This window comes from Salmo trutta, chromosome 37 (genome assembly GCF_901001165.1).
Source record: "Salmo trutta chromosome 37, fSalTru1.1, whole genome shotgun sequence".
Classification (NCBI taxonomy): domain Eukaryota; kingdom Metazoa; phylum Chordata; class Actinopteri; order Salmoniformes; family Salmonidae; genus Salmo; species Salmo trutta.
The window spans coordinates 2,279,916-2,302,415 of NC_042993.1; the positions used below are offsets into that span (position 1 = coordinate 2,279,916).

The 22,500-nt window shown below is 44.1% G+C and overlaps 1 pseudogene; it reads right to left on the reverse strand.

The window, feature by feature from the left end:
- Positions 1-22,500, reverse strand: part of LOC115176863 (small conductance calcium-activated potassium channel protein 2-like) — a 93,431-nt pseudogene that overhangs the window by 39,374 nt on the left and 31,557 nt on the right.

Genomic DNA, 22,500 nt, shown 5'->3' on the forward strand with positions numbered 1-22,500 from the left:
ACAGAGAGAGACAGAGAGAGAGAGAGAGAGAAAGGGAAAGAGTGAAAGAGAGAGAGAGAGAGAGAGAGAGAGAGACAAAACTCCACTAGTCCTCTCTCACACGTACCTCTCACACACTCGTACGGTCCAGGCAGCGATGATCCACAGTGAGATGCTGAAGACCAGGAGAACAGTGCCTGGACAGATGGTCATCAGAGTCTTCATCACAAACCTTGTGTTAAAGTGCACCTGCAAAGCACACACACATGCATGCAAGCACACACGCAGATGTAACGCACACACGCACATAACACACGCACACATACACAGTGTTAAATGTCATTGATAACGTATATAACGTACAGTTGAAGTCAGAAGTTTATATACACCTTAGCCAAATACATTTCAACTCAGTTTTTCACAATTCCTGACATTTAATCCTAGTAAAAATTCCCTGTCTTAGGTCAGTTAGGATCACCACTTTATATAAGAATGTGAAATGTCAGAATAATAGCAGAGAAAATGATTTATTTCAGCTTTTATTTCTTTCATCACATTCCCAGTGGGTCAGAAGTATACATACACTCAATTAGTATTTGGTAGCATTGCCTTTAAATTGTTTAACTTGGGTCAATAGTTTCAGGTAGCCTTCCACAAGTTTCCCACAATAAGTTGGGTGAATTTTGGCCCATTCCTCCTGACAGAGTCAGGTTTGTAGGCCTCCTTGCTCGCACACGCTTTTTCAGTTCTGCCCACACATTTTCTATGGGATTGAGGTCAGGGCTTTGTGATGGCCTCTCCAATACCTTGACTTTGTTGTCCTTAAGCCATTTTGCCACAACTTTGGAAGTATGCTTGGGGTCATTGTCCATTTGGAAGACCCATTTGCGACCAAGCTTTATCTTCCTGACTGAGGTCTTGAGATGTTGCTTCAATATATCCACATCATTTTCTTCCCTCATGATGCCATCTATTTTGTGAAGTGCACCAGTCCCTCCTGCGGCAAAGCACCCCCACAACATGATGCTGCCACCCCCGTGCTTCACGGTTGGGATGGTGTTCTTGAGCTTGCAAGCCTCCCCCTTTTTCCTCCAAACATAACGATGGCCATTATGGCCAAACAGTTGAATTTTTGTTTCATCAGACCAGAGGACATTTCTCCAAAAGATACGATCTTTGTCCCCATGTGCAGTTGCAAACCGTAGTCTGGCTTTTTTATGACGGTTTTGGAGCAGTGGCTTCTTCCTTGCTGAGCGGCCTTTCAGGTTATGTCAACAAAGGACTCGTTTTACTGTGGATGTGGATACTTTTGTACCTGTTTCCTCCAGCATCTTCACAAGGTCCTTTGCTGTTGTTCTAGGACTGATTTGCACTTTTCACACCAAAGTACGTTCATCTCTAGGAGACAGAACGCGTCTCCTTCCTGAGCGGTATGACGGCTGTGTGGTCCCATGATGTTTATACTTGCGTACTATTGTTTGTACAGATGAACGTGGTACCTTCAGGCGTTTGGAAATTGTTCCCAAGGATGAACCAGACTTGTGGAGGACTACAATTATTTTTCTGAGGTCTTGGCTGATTTCTTTTGATTTTCCCATGCTGTCAAGCAAAGAGGCACTGAGTTTGAAGGTAGGCCTTGAAATACATCCACAGGTACACCTCCAATTGACTCAAATGATGTCAATTATACTATTAGAAGCTTCTAAAGCCATGATGACATTTTCTGGAATTTTCCAAGATGTTTAAAGGCACAGTCAACTTAATGTATGTAAACTTCTGACCCACTGGAATTGTGATACAGTGAATTATAAGTGAAATAATCTGTCTGTAAACAATTGTTGGAAAAATGACTTGTGTCATGCACAAAGTAGATGTCACAACTGACTTGCCAAGAAACAAGAAATTTGTGGAGTGGTTGAAAAACGAGTTTTAATGACTCCAAACTAAGTGTATGTAAACTTCCGACTTCAACTGTATAAAATCTGTACACATAAACTGTGTTAAAGTGCACCTTCAAACACCAACTGAATGGGACGGCCTTCCTGGAATGGAGCCTGTGGCCTTTTGAACCTGTATTACTACATATAATATTATCTCAAAGCCCTTGTTGACAACACATGATTTATGTGAAAACTCTCACGTTGGGATTCCATCCTCCATGGTCCTGATTAATCATGTTTTAATCATGTCAGGTCATATTGATAGTAATAAATGGAACAGGTCATATTAACTGTCCATTCAGCAGTAGTTAGTTCAACCTTTGAAGTGTTAAGAGCTGATAAACGAGGGTTAATCAAGTAGAACACCAGGAGCTCCACATACAGCAGCTCCCCACATTACATCTCATTCAGCCATATCCTGAAGGACATATTACAACCCAATTCACTATCTAACACATTACTCATCTAATACACTGTCACACACTCACTCTATCACTCTCTCTATCACTCTCTCTCTCTCTCTCTCACACTCTCTCTCTCACTCCCTCTCTCCCTCTCTCATACACTCTCTCTCTCTCTCTCTCTCTCTCACTCACTCTCTCCCTCTCTCCCTCTCACACACTCTCTCTCACTCACTCTCTCCCTCTCTCCCTCTCTCATACACTCTCTCTCTCTCTCTCTCTCTCACACACTCTCTCTCACTCACTCTCTCCCTCTCTCATACACACTCTCTCTCTCTCCCTCTCTCTCTCACACACTCTCTCTCACTCACTCTCTCCCTCTCTCCCTTTCTCATACACTCTCTCTCTCTCTCTCTCTCTCCCTCTCTCACACTCTCTCTATCTCACTCTCTCCCTCTCTCACACACTCTCTCTCTCTCACTCACTCTCTCCCTCTCTCACACACTCACTTTCTCACTCACTCACTCTCTCCCTCTCTCACACTCACTCTCTCTCTCTCTCTCTCACTCACTCTCTCCTTCACTCACTCTCTCTCTCTCTCTCTCTCTCTCTCTCTCTCAATTCAATTCAATTCAATTCAATTCGCTTTATTGGCATGACGTAACAATGTACATATTGCCAAAGCTTACTTTGGATATTTACAATATAAAAATAAATAAAAATTGAGAATCAAAAATTGTCAACGGGACAACAGTAACAACAATAACCAACTGTCAATATAACCATACATTCAACAATAATCATACAGTTGAGGACATGTGCAGGTTTATTGGTCTGTCAGACACTGTCCCTCAACTTATGGCAGGCAGCAATGTAGTGCGCTGCCAACCCACAGCTCTCTGCGTCCTCCCCCAACAGGATGGGTAGCCTAGCCTCATCAGAGAGGTCTTTGAAACCTTGAATAAGGGTTTCAAATTTGGGGAAATGACACTCTCTAATTGTTTTATATTTTTGACATTTTGTCAGAAAATGCAGCTCCGTCTCAGGTTCTGCTGTGGTGCAGTGGTTGCACAGCCTTTCCTCTACAGGGAGCCAGGTTTTCCTGTGTCTACCCTTCTCAATGGCAAGGCTGTGCTCACTGAACCTGTACTTTGTCAAGGTTTTTCTAAGGTTTTGATCAGTAACCATGGTCAAATATTTAGCCATAGTGTACTGTCGATTTAGGGCCAGATAGCACTGCATTTTGCTTTGTGTTTGTGCTTGTGTTTCCCAATAAGCAATGTAGTTTTGTTTTGACTGTGTTGTAATTTGGTTTATTCTGATTGATTGGATGTTCTGGTCCTGAGGCTTCAGTGTGTTAGTAGAACAGGTTTGTGAACTCAGCCCCAGGACCAGCTGGATGAGGGGACTCTTTTCTTTGCTCAGCTCTTGGCATTGCAGGGCTTGGTAATGATATGAGAGGGGGTCACTGTATTTTAGATGTTTCCAAAACTTAATTGCTCTTTTTTGAGTTTTTATTATTAGTGGATATTGGCCTAATTCTGCCCTGCATGCATTGTTTGTAGTTTTCCTCTGGACACGTAGGAGAATCTTACAGAACTCTGCATGTAGGGTTTCAATGGGGTGTTTGTCCCATTTGATGAAATCTTGTTTTGCAAGTGGACCCCACACCTCGCTGCCATAAAGTGCAATTGGTTCAATGACATATTCAATTAGTTTTAGCCAAATTTTAATAGGTATTTCAATTTGAATTTGCTTTTTAATGGCGTAGAATGCCCTGCGTGCTTTCTCTCTCAGTTCATTCACTGCCTCATTAAGGTGTCCAGTTGAGCTTATTTTTAAACCTAAGTAGTTGTAGTGTGTACAGTACTCTATATATTTTGTACCAATTGAGAACTTTGGTCTAATTCCCTGAGATCTGGATCTTCTCTGGAAAATCATTGTTTTAGTCTTTTTGGGGTTTACTGCCAGGGCCCAGGTCTGGCAGTACTGCTCTAGCAGGTCCAGGCTCTGCTGTAGGCCAGGTGCTGTGGGTGACAGCAGGCATAGGTCATCTGCGAAGAGTAGGCATTTAACTTCTGAATTGTGGAGACTAACACCAGGGACTGAGGATTTTTCTAGAATAGTGGCCAATTCGTTAATGTAAATATTGAAGAGTGCAGGGCTCAGATTGCAACCCTGACGAAGGCCCCGCCCCTGGTTAAAGAATTCTGTTATTTTCTTACCAATTTTAATGCTGCACGTATTGCCAGTATACATTGATTTAATTATGTCATATGTTTTACCCCCTACACCACTTTCAATAACTTTGTAGAACAGTCCTCTATGCCAAATAGAATCAAATGCTTTTTGGAAGTCGATAAAGCAAGTGTATATTTTGGTATTATTTTGGTGGACATGTTTATCTATCAGGGTGTGTAAGGTGTAAATATGATCAGTTGTGCGATGTTTTGGTATAAATCCAATTTGGCTTTTACTCAAGACATTGTGCTTATTAAGGAAGTTTAGAACTCTTACATTGATGATACTACAGAAAACCTTCCCCAGGTTACTCTCAGGTCTCTCTCTCTCTCTCTTTCACTCACCCTCTCCCTCTCTCCCTCTCACTCTCTCTCTCTGTCTGTGTCTTTCTATTAGTTCTACATCTCCTTATCTCAGTCTCATTGTACTATTCCCTTTATCATATCTCCCTTTCTTTTATCGCTTTACTGTTGACCTCACTCATGTAATACCCACTACTCACTCTCTCACTCTGATTTGCCAATTCTCTCAATAATTTCCCTGCATCTCATTCTCATAGGTTTCGTCCCAAATGGCACCCTATTCCCTATGGGCATTGGATACAAGTAGTGCACTACGTAGGGGATAAGGAAGCACCCTTCTGCCTTATTATTCCTGCTGTATATCTGTCTTTACTGTCCTCAGTTACCTGACAGATAAGGATTTAGCCTCTGTCATTACTGTCCTCAGTTACCTGACAGATAAGGATTTAGCCTCTGTCATTACTGTCCTCAGTTACCTGACAGATAAGGATTTAGCCTCTGTCATTACTGTCCTCAGTTACCTGACAGATAAAGATTTAGCCTCTGTCATTACTGTCCTCAGTTACCTGACAGATAAGGATTTAGCCTCTGTCATTACTGTCCTCGGTTACCTGACAGAGGAGGATTTATTCTCTGTCATTACTGTCCTCGGTTACCTGACAGATAAGGATTTAGCCTCTGTCATTACTGTCCTCGGTTACCTGACAGATAAGGATTTAGCCTCTGTCATTACTGTCCTCAGTTACCTGACAGAGGAGGATTTATTCTCTGTCATTACTGTCCTCGGTTACCTGACAGAGGAGGATTTATTCTCTGTCATTACTGTCCTCGGTTACCTGACAGATAAGGATTTAGCCTCTGTCATTACTGTCCTCGGTTACCTGACAGAGGAGGATTTATTCTCTGTCATTACTGTGAACACACACACCTTATTGAAGGCCCCTATGCTCCGTGAGGAGGCATCAGGGAACACACACCTTATTGAGGGCCCCTATGCTCCGTGAGGAGGCATCAGGGAACACACACCTTATTGAGGGCCCCTATGCTCCGTGAGGAGGCATCAGTGAACACACACACCTTATTGAGGGCCCCTATGCTCCGTGAGGAGGCATCAGTAAACACACACACCTTATTGAGGGCCCCTATGCTCCGTGAGGAGGCATCAGTGAACACACACACCTTATTGAGGGCCCCTATGCTCCGCGAGGAGGCATCAGTGAACAGTTTGCTGTGCAGCAGCATGACTCGGGCGATGAGGTAGAGGCGGAGGAACATGGGAACACTCAGCACCATGTCCAGGTCAGCCTCAGCCTGGGACGGGGCGTAAGAGAACGCCAGACGTGCCCGCCACTGGAACTTAAAGTCCCCGGGCACCGGATGCACCGCCGACACCAGTAGCTCCAACGATATCAGCAACACCCGATTCAACGTCATGGCGATGCGCCAGTCGTCCGCTCCGTTGTCGATGACGAAGAGCTGTGGTAGGGAAAAGGAGGAACAAGGGACAAGAAGATAGAACAAGGGCTGGTTAGAGCGGAGGTAGCATTTTAACTACTTTTTAATTACTTAGTAATGAGCGTCGACATCATCATTATGGTCATCATCATCATCATCATTATCAGTAGTTTGGTACATGATTACAGTGTTAGTGCCTGTAGTAGTCAATATAATGGCTTTGCATATCACAGTGGATTATCATTGATTTGATGAGAGGAAGCTGTTAGAATGTAGTGACACTGTTGATGTTTAGACTGCTTTGTTCCCCTTTCCCTCATATAAAACGAACTCTGCTAACTGTCTACTAACTGTCTACTAACTGTCAGCTAACTGTCTGCCAACTGTCTACTAACTGTCTGCTAACTGTCTGCCAACTGTCTACTAACTGTCTGCTAACTGTAGGCTAACTGTCTGCTAACTGTCTGCTAACTGTAGGCTAACTGTCTACTAACTGTCTGCTAACTGTAGGCTAACTGTCTGCTAACTGTCTACTAACTGTCTGCTAACTGTCTGCCAACTGTCAGCTAACTGTCTGCTAACTGTAGGCTAACTGTCTGCCAACTGTCAGCTAACTGTCTGCTAACTGTCTACTAACTGTCTGCTAACTGTAGGCTAACTGTCTGCTAACTGTCTACTAACTGTCTGCTAACTGTAGGCTAACTGTCTGCCAACTGTCTACTAACTGTCTGCTAACTGTCTGCTAACTGTTGGCTAACTGTCTGCTAACTGTCTGCTAACTGTAGGCTAACTGTCTGCTAACTGTCTGCCAACTGTCTGCTGACTGTCTGCTAACTGTAGGCTAACTGTCTGCTAACTGTAGGCTAACTGTCTGCTAACTGTAGGCTAACTGTCTGCCAACTGTCTGCTAACTGTCTGCTAACTGTAGGCTAACTGTCTGCTAACTGTCTGCTAACTGTCTGCTAACTGTCTGCTAACTGTAGGCTAACTGTCTACTAACTGTCTGCTAACTGTAGGCTAACTGTCTGCTAACTGTCTGCTAACTGTCTGCTAACTGTCTGCTAACTGTCTACTAACTGTCTGCTAACTGTAGGCTAACTGTCTGCTAACTGTCTGCTAACTGTAGGCTAACTGTCTGCTAACTGTAGGCTAACTGTCTGCCAACTGTCTGCTAACTGTCTGCTAACTGTAGGCTAACTGTCTGCTAACTGTCTGCTAACTGTAGGCTAACTGTCTGCTAACTGTAGGCTAACTGTCTACTAACTGTCTGCTAACTGTAGGCTAACTGTCTGCTAACTGTAGGCTAACTGTCTGCTAACTGTCTGCTAACTGTCTACTAACTGTCTGCTAACTGTAGGCTAACTGTCTGCTAACTGTAGGCTAACTGTCTGCTAACTGTCTACTAACTGTCTGCTAACTGTAGCTCAGTTGGTAGAGCATGGTGTTTGCAACGCCAGGGTTGTGGGTTCGATTCCCACGGGGGGCCAGCACAGAAAAAAAAAAAATGTATGAAATTGTATGAAATGTATGCATTCACTACTGTAAGTCGCTCTGGATAAGAGCATCTGCTAAATGACTAAAATGTAAATGTGAATGTACTAACTGTCTGCTAACTCTAGGCTAACTGTCTGCTAATTGTATACTAACTGTCTGCTAATTGTATACTAACTGTCTGCTAACTGTCTGCAAACTCTCAGATAACTGTCTGCTAACTGTAGGCTAAGATTCAGCTGTCTGCAAACTCTCAGATAACTGTCTGCTAAGATTCAGCTAACTCTCAGCCAACTGTCTGCTAACTCTCAGCTTACTTTCTGCTAACTGTCAGCTAACTGTCTGCTAACTCTCAGCTTACTGTCTGCTGACTCTCAGCTTACTGTCTGCTGACTGTCTGCTAACACCCCAGGAACCTAAGTGATCCCATTATCCCAGTCACAGCATTACTTTGAGACATCATTATGGATGTATTTCTGGCATCATTATGAACACACTCTAGCCATAATGCTTTAATTGCTGTTTTTTTCCTGCTCAGTTGATGTTGTTTGCTTTCTTAATTGCTGTGGTTACTGTTGATACTGTCGCCGGGGCGGTTGTTATGAGGAAGAGCTAAGAGCAGGGTTTTAGTAGAGACCATCCCCTTCAGGAAGAGACGAACGGACGGACGGACGGACGGGGGGGATGAAGAGAGAATACGAGAGAGGGGGGAGATATGGAGGAGAGAGAGGGAGGAGCTAGAGATAGGGAAAAAGAGAAGGCAGGGGAATGAGAAAGAGAGAAAAAGAAGGGAGACAGAGAAGAGGAGAGACAGACAGGTGGAGAGCGAGTGATGGAGCGAGGTAGGGAAGTCCCTGTTTTAAATGAAAGGTTGAACAGATGCTGGTGGGCAGAGAGGAACAGTCAGAGTTGAGCACAGAGAGAAAGAGAGAGCAGCTCTTACTGTATCCACATGATTCATCTGGAGAGGTTTTTATCCCACACACTTTGTCTCATCATACACAACAAACACTATGAGAGGGTCAAACAACAGAACTAACACAGTACAGAACCAACCAGAAGTCACAACTCATCTGCCGGGGCCTCAACTGGCCTGCACTGTAGCAGGATATAATGTACAACCACTAACAGACTGAAGAACAAGGGATAGGGAGCGAGAGATAGAAAGACAGACAGAGAGAAAGAGAGAGAACAAGAGAGAGTGGGGGGGGTAAAGAGAGAGAGAGGAGAGAGAGAAAGAGTAAGAGAGAGAGGGGGATGGGGTGTAAAGAGAGAGCAAAAAGCGAGGGAGAGAGAGAGCGAGTGAGGGGGAGAGAAAGGGAGAGAGAGAGAGAGAGAGAGAGAAGGAATGATACAGATAGTTAAACTGAAATGTGACACTAAAAGAGAGTTCAGTAGTGGTAACATTCTAACCCAGGTGTCTGTGTCTGCTCCAGCCAACTTACCTTGGTGAGACAGCTAAAGCCTGTGGCCTGGTTGAAAGCAGACACAGTCACCCAGGCACCCAGGCTAGTGACACTCCCTGTGCTCTAGTAGCAGAATGACATTCAGTGCATTTACAGACACAACGAGCTGTGGATCACTGCTGGATAGAAAGCACAAATACACTTTCAGCTTTCAGACTAGATGTCTCTGTTTGCGTGACAGTGTAGCATGCAACTGGTGCCACTGGTGAAAAGACAAAAGGAGCATTCATCATGTCGTTGGTGTGTGTCGCAAGGAGTCATTGTGTTCTGCACACTCGTGTATTGTAGGTAAAACGATTTGTGAATGCTGCATGTCAGTCAGTGTGTGTGTATGTGTGCATGAAAGAGAGAGAGAGAGAGAGAGAGAGAGAGAGAGAGAGAGAGAGAGAGAGAGAGAGAACGAGAGTGAGAGCGGGTGTTTTGCAGACCCAACCTCGTCATGGTGACTGTTGCCAAGGCGACAACATCAAAGGCCAGCCAAGCTTAATTAGAATCCCCAGCAAGAGAGAAAGAGATAAAGAGAGAGAGGGAGGGAGGGAGGAAAAGAGAGGTAGGGACACAGGGGAAGAGATAGAGACAACGGGAAGGAAGAGAGAGAAAGATTCTGTGTGTGAGAGTCAAAGAGAGTGAGAGAGAGTACAGTACAGAAGTTTGTGTGTGTGTGGGTGTGTGTGTGCGCACTAATGGCACTGTGCTTTTCCATTGAGTCAGAGGGAAGCCCATCACAGCCCCAACACACACACAACTCATTCACACTTACAGAACATCTCTTTTGTCTGCAAACTGATCGTCATTCACTCTCCTGTCCCTTCAGTGTGTGTGCGTGTGTGTGTGTGTGTGTGTGTGTGTGTGTGTGTGTGTGTGTGTGTGTGTGTGTGTGTGTGTGTGTGTGACACTGCCGCTCTTCTATCCCTCACTCCCTCTTTCTCTCTCTTCCCCAGATCCTCCCTCCCTCTTTCTGAATGACATCCAAACAAATCCAAACAGAAGTGATTCAGACTCGCACCATCAGAGGAAATGACCATCCCTCCTTTTCTTCCTCCCTCCCCCCTTCCTCTTCATTCCACACACCTCTACACAGTCCTCCCTTCCTCTTCCTCCTCTCTTTTCCCCCTGCTGCTGTCACTCTTTTCATGGATGAACGGCCACAAGGAAAAACTAAATAATTAAATTCCATTAAGAAGGTAATCTGTCAATGGAATGACTGAGCACCACCGGGCTAACACCACAGAACAGTAGGAGAGGGGGAGGAGGGAGAGAGGGAGGGAAGAGGGAGAAGAAGGGAGGGAGGAGAGGAGAGCTGGAGTGTCGTCACTAGTTAACACATCCACAAAGTCATAATTATGGCATTACCCCACCCATTTGTACCTTTTATCTTCTTAAAATGTAATTTGAAACCTTACCCTAACCTTAACCCTAACATTAACCACCTGCTAACCTTATGCCTAACCATAACCTTAAATTAAGACCAAAAAGCACATTTGTGTAACCAATTTTGACTTTGTGGCTGAGGAATCTGACTTTGTGGCTGTGTTAACTAGTGGGGTACAGTACCAGTGGTCAAAACCAACAGAGGGAAAAGGGACTAGGCAGGAGGGAGGGATGAGATAGAAGGCGTGTGGAAATAAAGGACAGGCAAAGAGAGAGAGAGCGAGGGATAGATGGCGGAAAGTGAGCAGAGGAAATTATGAAGGCCAAAGATAGGTGAGGCCTTTTCACAGGTGAAGGTGTAAACTGGCAGGGGATTAGCTAGCGGATGTCTCCTGGTGCGCTATAATAGGACACCTCTAAACCCTCTTTGGCTCCCGGCCTGACAACCCCATCTAACCCCTCCCTCACCCTGCCTCCCCCTCTTACCCACTCCTGTCCACAGCCACTGACTGTATGTGCTTTGGGAGTGTGTGTGTGCTCTAGGTGTGTGTGTGTCTGTAAAACTTCTCCTTCCATCATCCAAACTTCCTACCCCCCAAATCCCGTCTCCAGCCCTGCTCTGCTAGGGACTCTGCTGTAACAACAGACCAGAGCGAGAGACGGAAGGAGTTCCACGTATCAAACACTTATTTCATTTATATTAAAACCAGCTAAATCTGGGTGCTCTGCTGATTATAGACCCATAAGTTTAATAAATTGTGACAATAAAATAATAACAAAGCTTATAAGCAATAAAATGTCAAAAATCTTACCAGGCTTCATACATATCAATCAAACAGGGTTTATTAAAAATAGACACAATCAAATAGAAGAACATGTTTCAGTTTAATACTAAATGCTAAAAAACTTGATATAGATGTATCAATAATGGCTGTTGATGCTGAAAAGGCTTTGGACCATCTTGAATGGGCTTTTCCTTCATTTTCTTTGTATTTTACCCCCTTTTTCGATCTTGTCTCATCGCTACAACTCCCCAACGGGCTCGGGAGAGGTGAAGGTCGAGAACCATGCGTCCTCCGAAACATGACCTGCCAAACCGCGCTTCTTAACATCCGCCCGCTTAACCTGGAAGCCAGCTGCACCAATGTGTCAGAGGAAACACCATCCAACTGATGACCGAGGTCAGCCTGCAGGCGCCCGGCCCACCACAAGGAGTCGCTAGAGCATGATGAGCCAAGTAAAGCCCCCCCAGCCAAATCCTCCCCTAACCCGGGTTCGATCCTGGTCCAATTGTGTACCGCCCTATGGGACTCTGGGTCATGGCCGGTCTGTAGTCATGCCTCAAGCCCTGCGATGCAGTGCCTTAGACCGCTGCGCCACTCGGGAGGCCTTGAATAGCCTTTTCTATTCAAAACTTTGGAAGCTTTCAACTTTCCAGCTAAAATAATTCATTTAATAAAAATATTATATAAATATCCTAAAGCAAAAATATACACAAATAATACATTATCTGACGAAATTGCTTTAGAAAGGGGCACAAGACAGGGATATTCTCTCTTCTCCTGTTTGCACTGGCAATTGAACCCCATGCAAAAAGAATTAGACAGGACCCAAAGTAACAGGTATCAGTATTGGCAAACATTAATATAAACTAAACTTATTTGCAGATGATCTCCTGGTATATCTGACCAATGTTGAAAATGTAATGACCCCCTTGCAAAAACTATTTCAAGAATACTCTAAAATCTCAGTCTTGAAAGGTATGTGGAAAAAAACAAAATAATGGCAATAGGAAAAAGAATAACTCGATCTCCTGCAATACTTTAAGTGGACCACAAATCATATCAAATACTTAGGATGCTTAATAAGTAACAATAAACAACAAATACAGTGCAATCGGAAAGTACTCAGACCCCTTGACTTTTTTCCACATTTTGTTACGTAAAGATAACTTTATCCCATTACTCAACAATATGAAAGCAGATCTAATTAAATTGAATAATATTCCCATAAATCTTACAGGTAGAATAAACCTCTTTAGAATGGGCATGGCTCCCAAAGTTTAGATATTTATTCTCTGTAATACCAATTACCCTACCAAAAAGTATACTCGCGGGCCTCCCGGGTGGTGCAGTGGTCTAAGGCACTCTATCGCAGTGGTAGAGGCGTCACTACAGACCCAGGTTCGATCCTGGGCTGTATCACAACCGGTCGTGATCGGGAGTCCCATAGGGCAGCACACGATTGGCACAGCATCGTCCGGGTTAGGGGAGGGTTTGTCCGGAGGGGCTTTACTTGGCTCATCGGGCTCTAGTGGCTTCTTGTGGCGGGCTGGGCGCCTGCAGGCTGACCTCAGTCATAAGCTGAACAGTGTTTCCTCCGACACATTGGTGCGGCTGGCTTCCGGGTTAAGCAGGTCATGTTTCGGAGGATGACACAAGATCAAAATTGGGGAAAAAAGGGGGGTACCAAAATATAGATATACACTACCGGTCAAAAGTTACACCTACTCATTCAAGGGTTCTTCTTAATTTTGACTATTTTCTACAAGACATCAAAACTATGAAATAACACTTATGGAATCATGTGGTAACCAAAAAAGTGTTAAACAAATCTAAATATATTTTATAGCCATCATTCTTTGATGAGAGCATTGCACACTCTTGTCATTCTCTCAACCAGCTTCATGAGGTAGTCACATGGAATGCATTTCAATTAAAAGTTGTGCCTTAAAAGTTTGAACCAGTCAGTTGTGTTGTGACAAGGTGGGGGGGGGGGGGGTTATACAGAAGATAGCCCTATTTGGTAAAAGACCAAGTCCATTTTATGGCAAGAACAGCTCAAATAAACAAACAGAAACGACATCATTACTTTAAGACATGAAGGTCACTCAATACAGAAAATGTCAAGAACATTGAAAGTTTCTTCAAGTGCAGTCGCAAAAACCATCAAGCGCTATGATGTAACTGGCTCTCATGAGGACCACCACAGGAAAGGAAGACACAGAGTGACCTCTGCTGCAGAGGATAAGTTCATTAGAGTTACCAGCCTCAGATTGCTGCTCAAATAAATGCTTCACAGAGTTCAAGTAACAGACACATCTCAACATCAACTGTTCTGCAAAGAAACTACTACTATAAGAAGAAGAGACTTGCTTGGGCCAAGTGTAACGGCTGTCGTAGGAGAGAGGACCAAGGTGCAGCGGGTTGCGTGCTCATCATTATATTTATTAAATAAATGTAAACACGAAAAACAATAACCGACGACAGGAAGCAGTTTAGCAGACTATACACATAACAGCAATGCTAAAGACAACTACCCACAATTAACAAACAAAACACATCCCTATATATAGGACTCTCAATCAAAGGCAACCACAAACACCTGCCTCCAATTGAGAGTCCAACACCCAATTACCTAACATAGAAAACACTAAACTAGAAAGAACATAGAAATACAAAAACATAACCCAAAACCCGGAAATAATAAATCAAACACCCTTCTAAACAAACCACCACCCCGAACCACATAAAAGAAATACCCCCTGCCACGTCCTGACCAAACTACAATAACAAATAACCCCTATACTGGTCAGGACGTGACACCAAGAAGAACGAGCAATGGTCTGGAGTCCAAATGTGAGATTTTTGGTTCCAACCACTGTGTCTTTGTGAGGTGTGATTTGCTGGTGAAACTGTCTGTGATTTACTTAGAATTCAAGGGACACTTAACCAGCATGGCTACCACAGCATTCTGCAGTGATACGCCATCCCATCTGTTTTGGGCTTAGTGGTACAATCATTTGTTTTTCAACAGGACAATGACCCAACACATCTCCAGGCTGTATATTGGCTATTTTACCAACAAGGGGAGTGATGGAGTGCTGCATTAGATGACCTGGCCTCCACAATCCCCCGACCTCAACCAAACTGAGATGGTTTGGGATGAGTCGAACCGTAGAGTGAAGCAGCCAAAGCAGCCAACAAGTGCTCAGCATACAGTTGAAGTCGGAAGTATATACATCCACTTAGGTTGGAGTCATTAAAACTCGTTTTTTAACCACTCCACAAATTTCTTGTTAACAAACTATAGTTTTGGCAAGTTGGTTAGGACATCTACTTTGTGCATGACACAAGTAATTTTTCCAACAGTTGTTTACAGACAGATTATTTCACTTATAATTCACTGTATCACAATTCCAGTGGGTCAGAAGTTTACATACATTAAGTTGACTGTGCCTTTAAACAGCCTGGAACATTCCAGAAAATGATGTCATGGCATATAGTTAAATTCACTAAAGAGGAACAATGAGTACATATTGAAGATGAGCATGCTCATCCCCAGAATCTATTTTCAAAGGATAAAGCTAAGAACATGAACAACTTCATAGTTTAGAACACTAGAACAATATGGAAGAAAATGAAACATTATACAAGAACCAATTTTACTCCCAAAAAACAATCTTTGATAGCTTTTCAGAATGTACAGATAAATTGGTCCACATGGAAAACTAAAGGAATAGAAACCGTAAATGACTTGGTAATACAGAATTAAAAAGCAATTTTGGACTGACCAATGTAGATATTTTCAAATGCAATTTAAAAGTTTAATATCAAGAAATGTATATTTAAACATTTTTGGACATCAGCGCAATCTTGAGGGATTCCTATTTGAGTCAGAAAAGGATATTCATATGATAGGTTAGATATGCAAAACCTTGCAGAGAGCCTATCCAACTGACAATCTCTTGGAAACAAATATAAAAATTGGAACCAAAACATAAAAATAACTGATATTGGCACAAGATGGAGGTAATGTTGGAACATAACTAACGAGATTACAGGTAACTAAAATGTATGCTTAATCCAGTATAAACTGATGTTGTAACGATCGTCTGAAAGAGGGGACCAAGATGCAGCGTGGTTCGTGCTCATCATTAAATTTATTTACTGAGAACACTTTAGACAAAATAACAAAACGACCAACAGTTCGGTCAGGTGCAAAACACTAAACAGAAATAAACCACCCACAAAACCCAAAGGAAAACAGGCTACCTAAGTATGGCTCCCAATCAGCGACAATGATGTACAGCTGTCCCTGATTGAGAGCCATACCAGGCCAAAACAAAGAAATAAAAAACATAGAAAAAAGGACATAGAATGCCCAAAACCCCAAAACACACAGAAAAACACCCCCTGCCACGCCCTGACCAAACTACAATAACAAATAACCCCTTTTACTAGTCAGGACGTGACAGATGTATAGAATCTGTTACACAAGAGACAAAATTAACAAATTCTACAGCACAACGGCAGAGTCATTTCTTAAGTGTAAAACTAACAATAACTCAATAATCCATGCCTTCTGGTAACGTTATAAAGTCCAAAAAGTTATGGGCGGAGGTAGAAAGTTGGCTGTCAGAAGTATTACAATGTAAATGTACTTTTAATCTGTCTCTCTTTTTATTTCAAGACGTGGCATATGAGGGTGCAGTAAGAAACCCGATCATCTTGAAAAACAACAAAAAATCAACAACAACAAAAATCAACCAATCCTCCATCGTTAACCCAACGGAAAGGTCAAATGCTTTATTATCTAAATGCTGAATGTGTGTGGGCGATGGAGAGAAACAAAATGGTGCAGTTTGAGGCCATGTGACGGAGAGTGATGTGGGCACTGGAGATGGGGGTATGAGCAGATGGCTCTGGGCAGGGGTGTTGTGGATGGTGGTGAGCGTCTGTATGTTGTTGTTTGTATGTGGATGTTTTGTATTGATTAAAAAACTATTTTAAAAGGAAGGAGAAAAAGAGCGGAAAGGAGTGAGACAGAGACAGGAAATGAGAGAGAGCAGGAGAAAGAGATAGAGAGAGCGAAATAGGAGAAAGGGGGAAGGAGAGCGACTTGAAACTCTAATGGTCTTCTGTAGAATACTGTGTTCTCTGATAAGATGTGCAGTTTCCACTCTTCCCCCAGATGAGCTCTCACCCCTCCCCCTCTCATGTCCTCCATCTCCCTGGCCAAACCCCCAGGGCCATGGTGGCTGCTGGGTAATCGTGTTAAGTGCCTGACTGCAGATGTCTCAAATACAGAACAAGACACAGACACAAGCAGACACCAACAGGCCAATCCAGAGTCACACAGAACAGAAACAGACCTGACCAAACAAGCCCAGAGTCACACAGAACAGAGACAGACCTGACCAAACAAGCCCAGAGTCACACAGAACAGAGACAGACCTGACCAAACAAGCCCAGAGGCACACAGAACATAAACAGACCTGACCAAACAAGCCCAGAGTCACACAGAACAGAGACAGACCTGACCAAACAAGCCCAGAGTCACACAAAACAGAGACAGACCTGACCAAACAAGCCCAGAGGCACACAGAATATAAACATACCTGACCAAACAAGCCCAGAGTCACACAGAACAGAGACAGACCTGACCAAACAAGCCCAGAGGCACACAGAACATAAACAGACCTGACCAAACAAGCCCAGAGTCACCATTCCCCGGCGGGAGGAACAAAAAGGAGGTACAGTAGATGTTTTCCCTAAGCACTGATACAGGGTCAAATATGTTTTATCCCCCTAATGGATAAGGTTGGGATTAGCAGTAGAGTAATCTGATCCTAGATCTGTGGTTAGGGGTGAGTTCTACCTGAGGGGAAAGCCCACCTCAGGGAGGAGAGAGACAGGCTAGACTACACACCACAGGACACAGTGATGGAGAGGACACACGCATACGTGCACACACACTCACACACACAAATAGGGTGGGAAACGCCTTGCAAGGCCTCCAGCATGGAAATCCCTTGAAGAGAGAGATAAAAACTAGGACAAGGATCTCACATCTCTCTCTCTCTCTTTCTCTCTCAATCACACACACACAAACACACACACACACACACACACACACACACACACACACACACACACACACACACACACACACACACACACACACACACACACACACACACACACACACACACACACACACACACATACACACACACACACACACACACACACATATAGGAAAACAGATGACACACTTTCCTAGACTGTGCTCTCAACTCTGAGGGAACACCTCTCTGGCTTTCTCTACACAGCTGAGAGAGAGAGAGAGAGAGAGAGAGAGAGAGGGGGTGTGAGAGAAAGAGAGAGAACATACAATTTGACATCCCAATTAGGATCTGGCTAAAAATACTTGAAACCGTTATAGAACCCTCTATGGTTGTGAAGTCTGGGGTCCACAAAATAGGACAAACACCAAATTGAGAGACTGCAGAATACCTGACCACTATGACTGACCCAAAATTAAGAAAAGCTTTGACTATGTACAGAGTCAGTGAGAATAGCCTTGCTATTGAGAGAAGCCGCCATAGGCAGACCTGGTTCTCAAGAGAAGACAGGCTATGTGCACACTGCCCACAAAATGAGGTGGAAATGTATGACCATATTAGAGACACATACTTCCCTCAGATTACACAGACCTACAAATAATTTGAAAGTAAATCCAATTTCCCTATTGGGTGAAATACCACAGTGTGCCATCACAGCAGCAAGATTTGTGACCTGTTGCCACAAGAAAAGGGCAACCAGTGAAGAACAAACACCATTGTAAATACAACCCATATTTATGTTGATTTATTTTCCCTTTCGTACTTCAACTATTCACTCAATGTTACAACACTGTACATAGACAATAATATAACATTTCAAATGTCTATATTCTTTTGAAACTCTTGAAACTCTTTCATTTTTGTTTATTGTTAATTTCCCTTGCTTTGACAATGACAAAAAAAGCTCTTTTGAATTGAATTGAGAGAGAAAAGGAGAGAGTGAAGAGAGAGAGAGGGGTGGAGCGTAAATCAGCAGAGTGATGAGGGATGTGGCATTCTGATATTAACATACTGTTAGAATGTACCCAGTGTTTCCCTAACAAGGTCTGATATTAACATACTGTTAGAATGTACCCAGTGTTTCCCTAACAAGGTCTGATATTAACATACTGTTAGAATGTACCCAGTGTTTCCCTAACAAGGTCTGATATTAACATACTGTTAGAATGTACCCAGTGTTTCCCTAACAAGGTCTGATATTAACATACTGTTAGAATGTACCCAGTGTTTCCCTAACAAGGTCTGATATTAACATACTGTTAGAATGTACCCAGTGTTTCCCTAACAAGGTCTGATATTAACATACTGTTAGAATGTACCCAGTGTTTCCCTAACAAGGTCTGATATTAACATACTGTTAGAATGTACCCAGTGTTTCCCTAACAAGGTCTGACATTAACGTACTGTTAGAATGTACCCAGTGTTTCCCTAACAAGGTCTGATATTAACATACTGTTAGAATGTACCCAGTGTTTCCCTAACAAGGTCTGATATTAACATACTGTTAGAATGTACCCAGTGTTTCCCTAACAAGGTCTGATATTAACATACTGTTAGAATGTACCCAGTGTTTCCCTAACAAGGTCTGATATTAACGTACTGTTAGAATGTACCCAGTGTTTCCCTAACAAGGTCTGATATTAACATACTGTTAGAATGTACCCAGTGTTTCCCTAACAAGGTCTGATATTAACATACTGTTAGAATGTACCCAGTGCTTCCCTAACAAGGTCTGATATTAACATACTGTTAGAATGTACCCAGTGTTTCCCTAACAAGGTCTGATATTAACATACTGTTAGAATGTACCCAGTGCTTCCCTAACAACGTCTGATATTAACGTACTGTTAGAATGTACCCAGTGCTTCCCTAACAAGGTCTGATATTAACATACTGTTAGAATGTACCCAGTGTTTCCCTAACAAGGTCTGATATTAACATACTGTTAGAATGTACCCAGTGTTTCCCTAACAAGGTCTGATATTAACATACTGTTAGAATGTACCCAGTGTTTCCCTAACAAGGTCTGATATTAACATACTGTTAGAATGTACCCAGTGTTTCCCTAACAAGGTCTGATATTAACGTACTGTTAGAATGTACCCAGTGTTTCCCTAACAAGGTCTGATATTAACATACTGTTAGAATGTACCCAGTGTTTCCCTAACAAGGTCTGATATTAACATACTGTTAGAATGTACCCAGTGTTTCCCTAACAAGGTCTGCATGCTGCTGATTTACTGTAGTGAACTTGGGGGCAGCATTCCCTGCCTGGGGGTGCTGAACCAACAACCTTCTGGTCCCAAGGTGTGGAAAGAGACTACAATGCTTTCACCACAAATGGAAGACAAACAAGAAAATCTCTGCTATCGCCTCGTTGTGGATGTTGCTATTCAGCGATCTGGTAACGTAACCAGCAAGGTTATTGTGTAAGAAAAAAGTTGCTCCAATAAATCTGACCCAAAAACAACTACGTACATAAGACGTGTGGCTACTCCCATTACACCGATGGACTGATGAAATCTCTCTCTCTCTCTCTCTCTTTCTCTCTCTCTCTCTCTCTCTCTCTCTCTCTCTCTCTCTCTTTCTCTCTCTCTCTCTCTCTCTCTCTCTCTCTCTCTCTCTCTCTCTCTCTCTCTCTCTACTTCTGAATTCATTTCAATTAAATGCTCCCCATCCCCCCCGTCCCCTGTCTCCCTCACAGTGTGTGTGTTAGGACAGTGTGTGTGTGTGTGTATTAGGACAGTCTGTGTGTATTAGGACAGTGTGTATGTATTAGGACAGTGTGTGTGTGTATTAGGACAGTGCGTGAGTGTGTGAATTAGGACAGTGTGTGTGTGAATTAGGACAGTGAGTGTGTGAATTAGGACAGTGAGTGTGTGAATTAGGACAGTGTGTGTGTATTAGGACAGTGTGTGTGTATTAGGACAGTGTGTGTGTGAATTAGGACAGTGTGTGAGTGTGTGAAATAGGACAGTGTGTGTGTGAATTAGGACAGTGTGTGAGTGTGTGAATTAGGACAGTGTAGTGTGAATTGGGACAGTGTGCGTGTGAATTAGGACAGTGTGTGTGTGTGTGTATTAGGACAGTGTGTGTGTGTATTAGGACAGTGTGTGTGTGTGTATTACGACAGTGTGTGAGTGTGTGAATTAGGAAAGTGTGTGTGTGTGTTAGGACAGTGTGTGAGTGTGTGAATTAGGAAAGTGTGTGTGTGTGTTAGGACAGTGTGTGTGTGTGTGTATTAGGACAGTGTGTGTGTGTGTGTTAGGACAGTGTGTGTGTGTGTGAATTAGGAAAGTGTGTGTGTGTGTTAGGATAGCGTGTGAGTGTGTGAATTAGGAAAGTGTGTGTGTTAGGATAGCGTGTGAGTGTGTGAATTACGAAAGTGTGTGTGTTAGGATTGCGTGTGAGTGTGTGAATTAGGAAAGTGTGTGTGTGTGTTAGGATAGCGTGTGAGTGTGCGTGGGCAGCTGGCCTTCTCTAACCTCCACCCCCACCCCTCTCAGCCGGAGGACAGAAGGCCACTGCTGGCAAATACTGAGTCACATGACAGAACCCAAGAACCCAGACACACTGACTCAAACACACACTGACTCAAACAGACATTCTGACTCAAACAGACATGCTGCCTCAAACAGACATACTGTCTCAAACAGACATGCTGCCTCAAACAGACATACTGTCTCAAACAGACATGCTGCCTCAAACAGACGTGCTGCCTCAAACAGACGTACTGCCTCAAACAGACATACTGCCTCAAACAGACATGCTGCCTCAAACAGACATACTGCCTCAAACAGACACTGCCTCAAACAGACATGCTGCCTCAAACAGACATACTGCTTCAAACAGACATGCTGCCTCAAACAGACATACTGCTTCAAACAGACATGCTGACTCAAACAGACATGCTGCCTCAAACAGACATGCTGCCTCAAACAGACATGCTGCCTCAAACAGACATACTGACCCCCCCCATACCCAATCTATTCCACTCTCCCCCAGTAAGAGGCAACCTTGTGTTGAATAATGAGATCATCTGTATGTACATGAAATGTCTATATATACATATGTATATACATATTTCCTCATGTATTAATGGTCGTTCCACGGGTGGAGGGGGGGCTCCATCCACAGAGGAGTATGGTGTGGGGTGGAGGGGAGGGGGAGCTCCATCCACAGAGGAGTATGGTGTGGGGTGGAGGGTGGAGGGGGGGCTCCATCCACAGAGGAGTATGGTGTGGGGTGGAGGGGGGGGCTCCATCCACAGAGGATTATGGTGTGGGGTGGAGGAGAGGGGGAGCTCCATCCACAGAGGAGTATGGTGTGGGGTGGAGGGTGGAGGGGGGGCTCCATCCACAGAGGAGTATGATGTGGGGTGGAGGGTGGAGGGGGAGCTCCATCCACAGAGAAGTATGGTGTGGGGTGGAGGGTGGAGGGGGGGCTCCATCCACAGAGGAGTATGGTGTGGGGTGGAGGGGAGGGGAGGGGGAGCTCCATCCACAGAGGAGTATGGTGTGGGGTGGAGGGGGGGGCTCCATCCACAGAGGAGTATGGTGTGGGGTGGAGGGTGGAGGGGGAGCTCCATCCACAGAGAAGTATGGTGTGGGGTGGAGGGGGGCTCCATCCACAGAGGAGTATGGTGTGGGGTGGAGGGGGGGCTCCATCCACAGAGGAGTATGGTGTGGGGTGGAGGGGGAGCTCCATCCACAGAGGAGTATGGTGTGGGGTGGAGGGGGGGCTCCATCCACAGAGGAGTATGGTGTGGGGTGGAGGGGAGGGGGAGCTCCATCCACAGAGGAGTATGGTGTGGGGTGGAGGGGGGGCTCCATCCACAGAGGAGTATGGTGTGGGGTGGAGGGTGGAGGGGGAGCTCCATCCACAGAGGAGTATGGTGTGGGGTGGGCTCCATCCACAGAGGAGTATGGTGTGGGGTTGAGGGGGGGC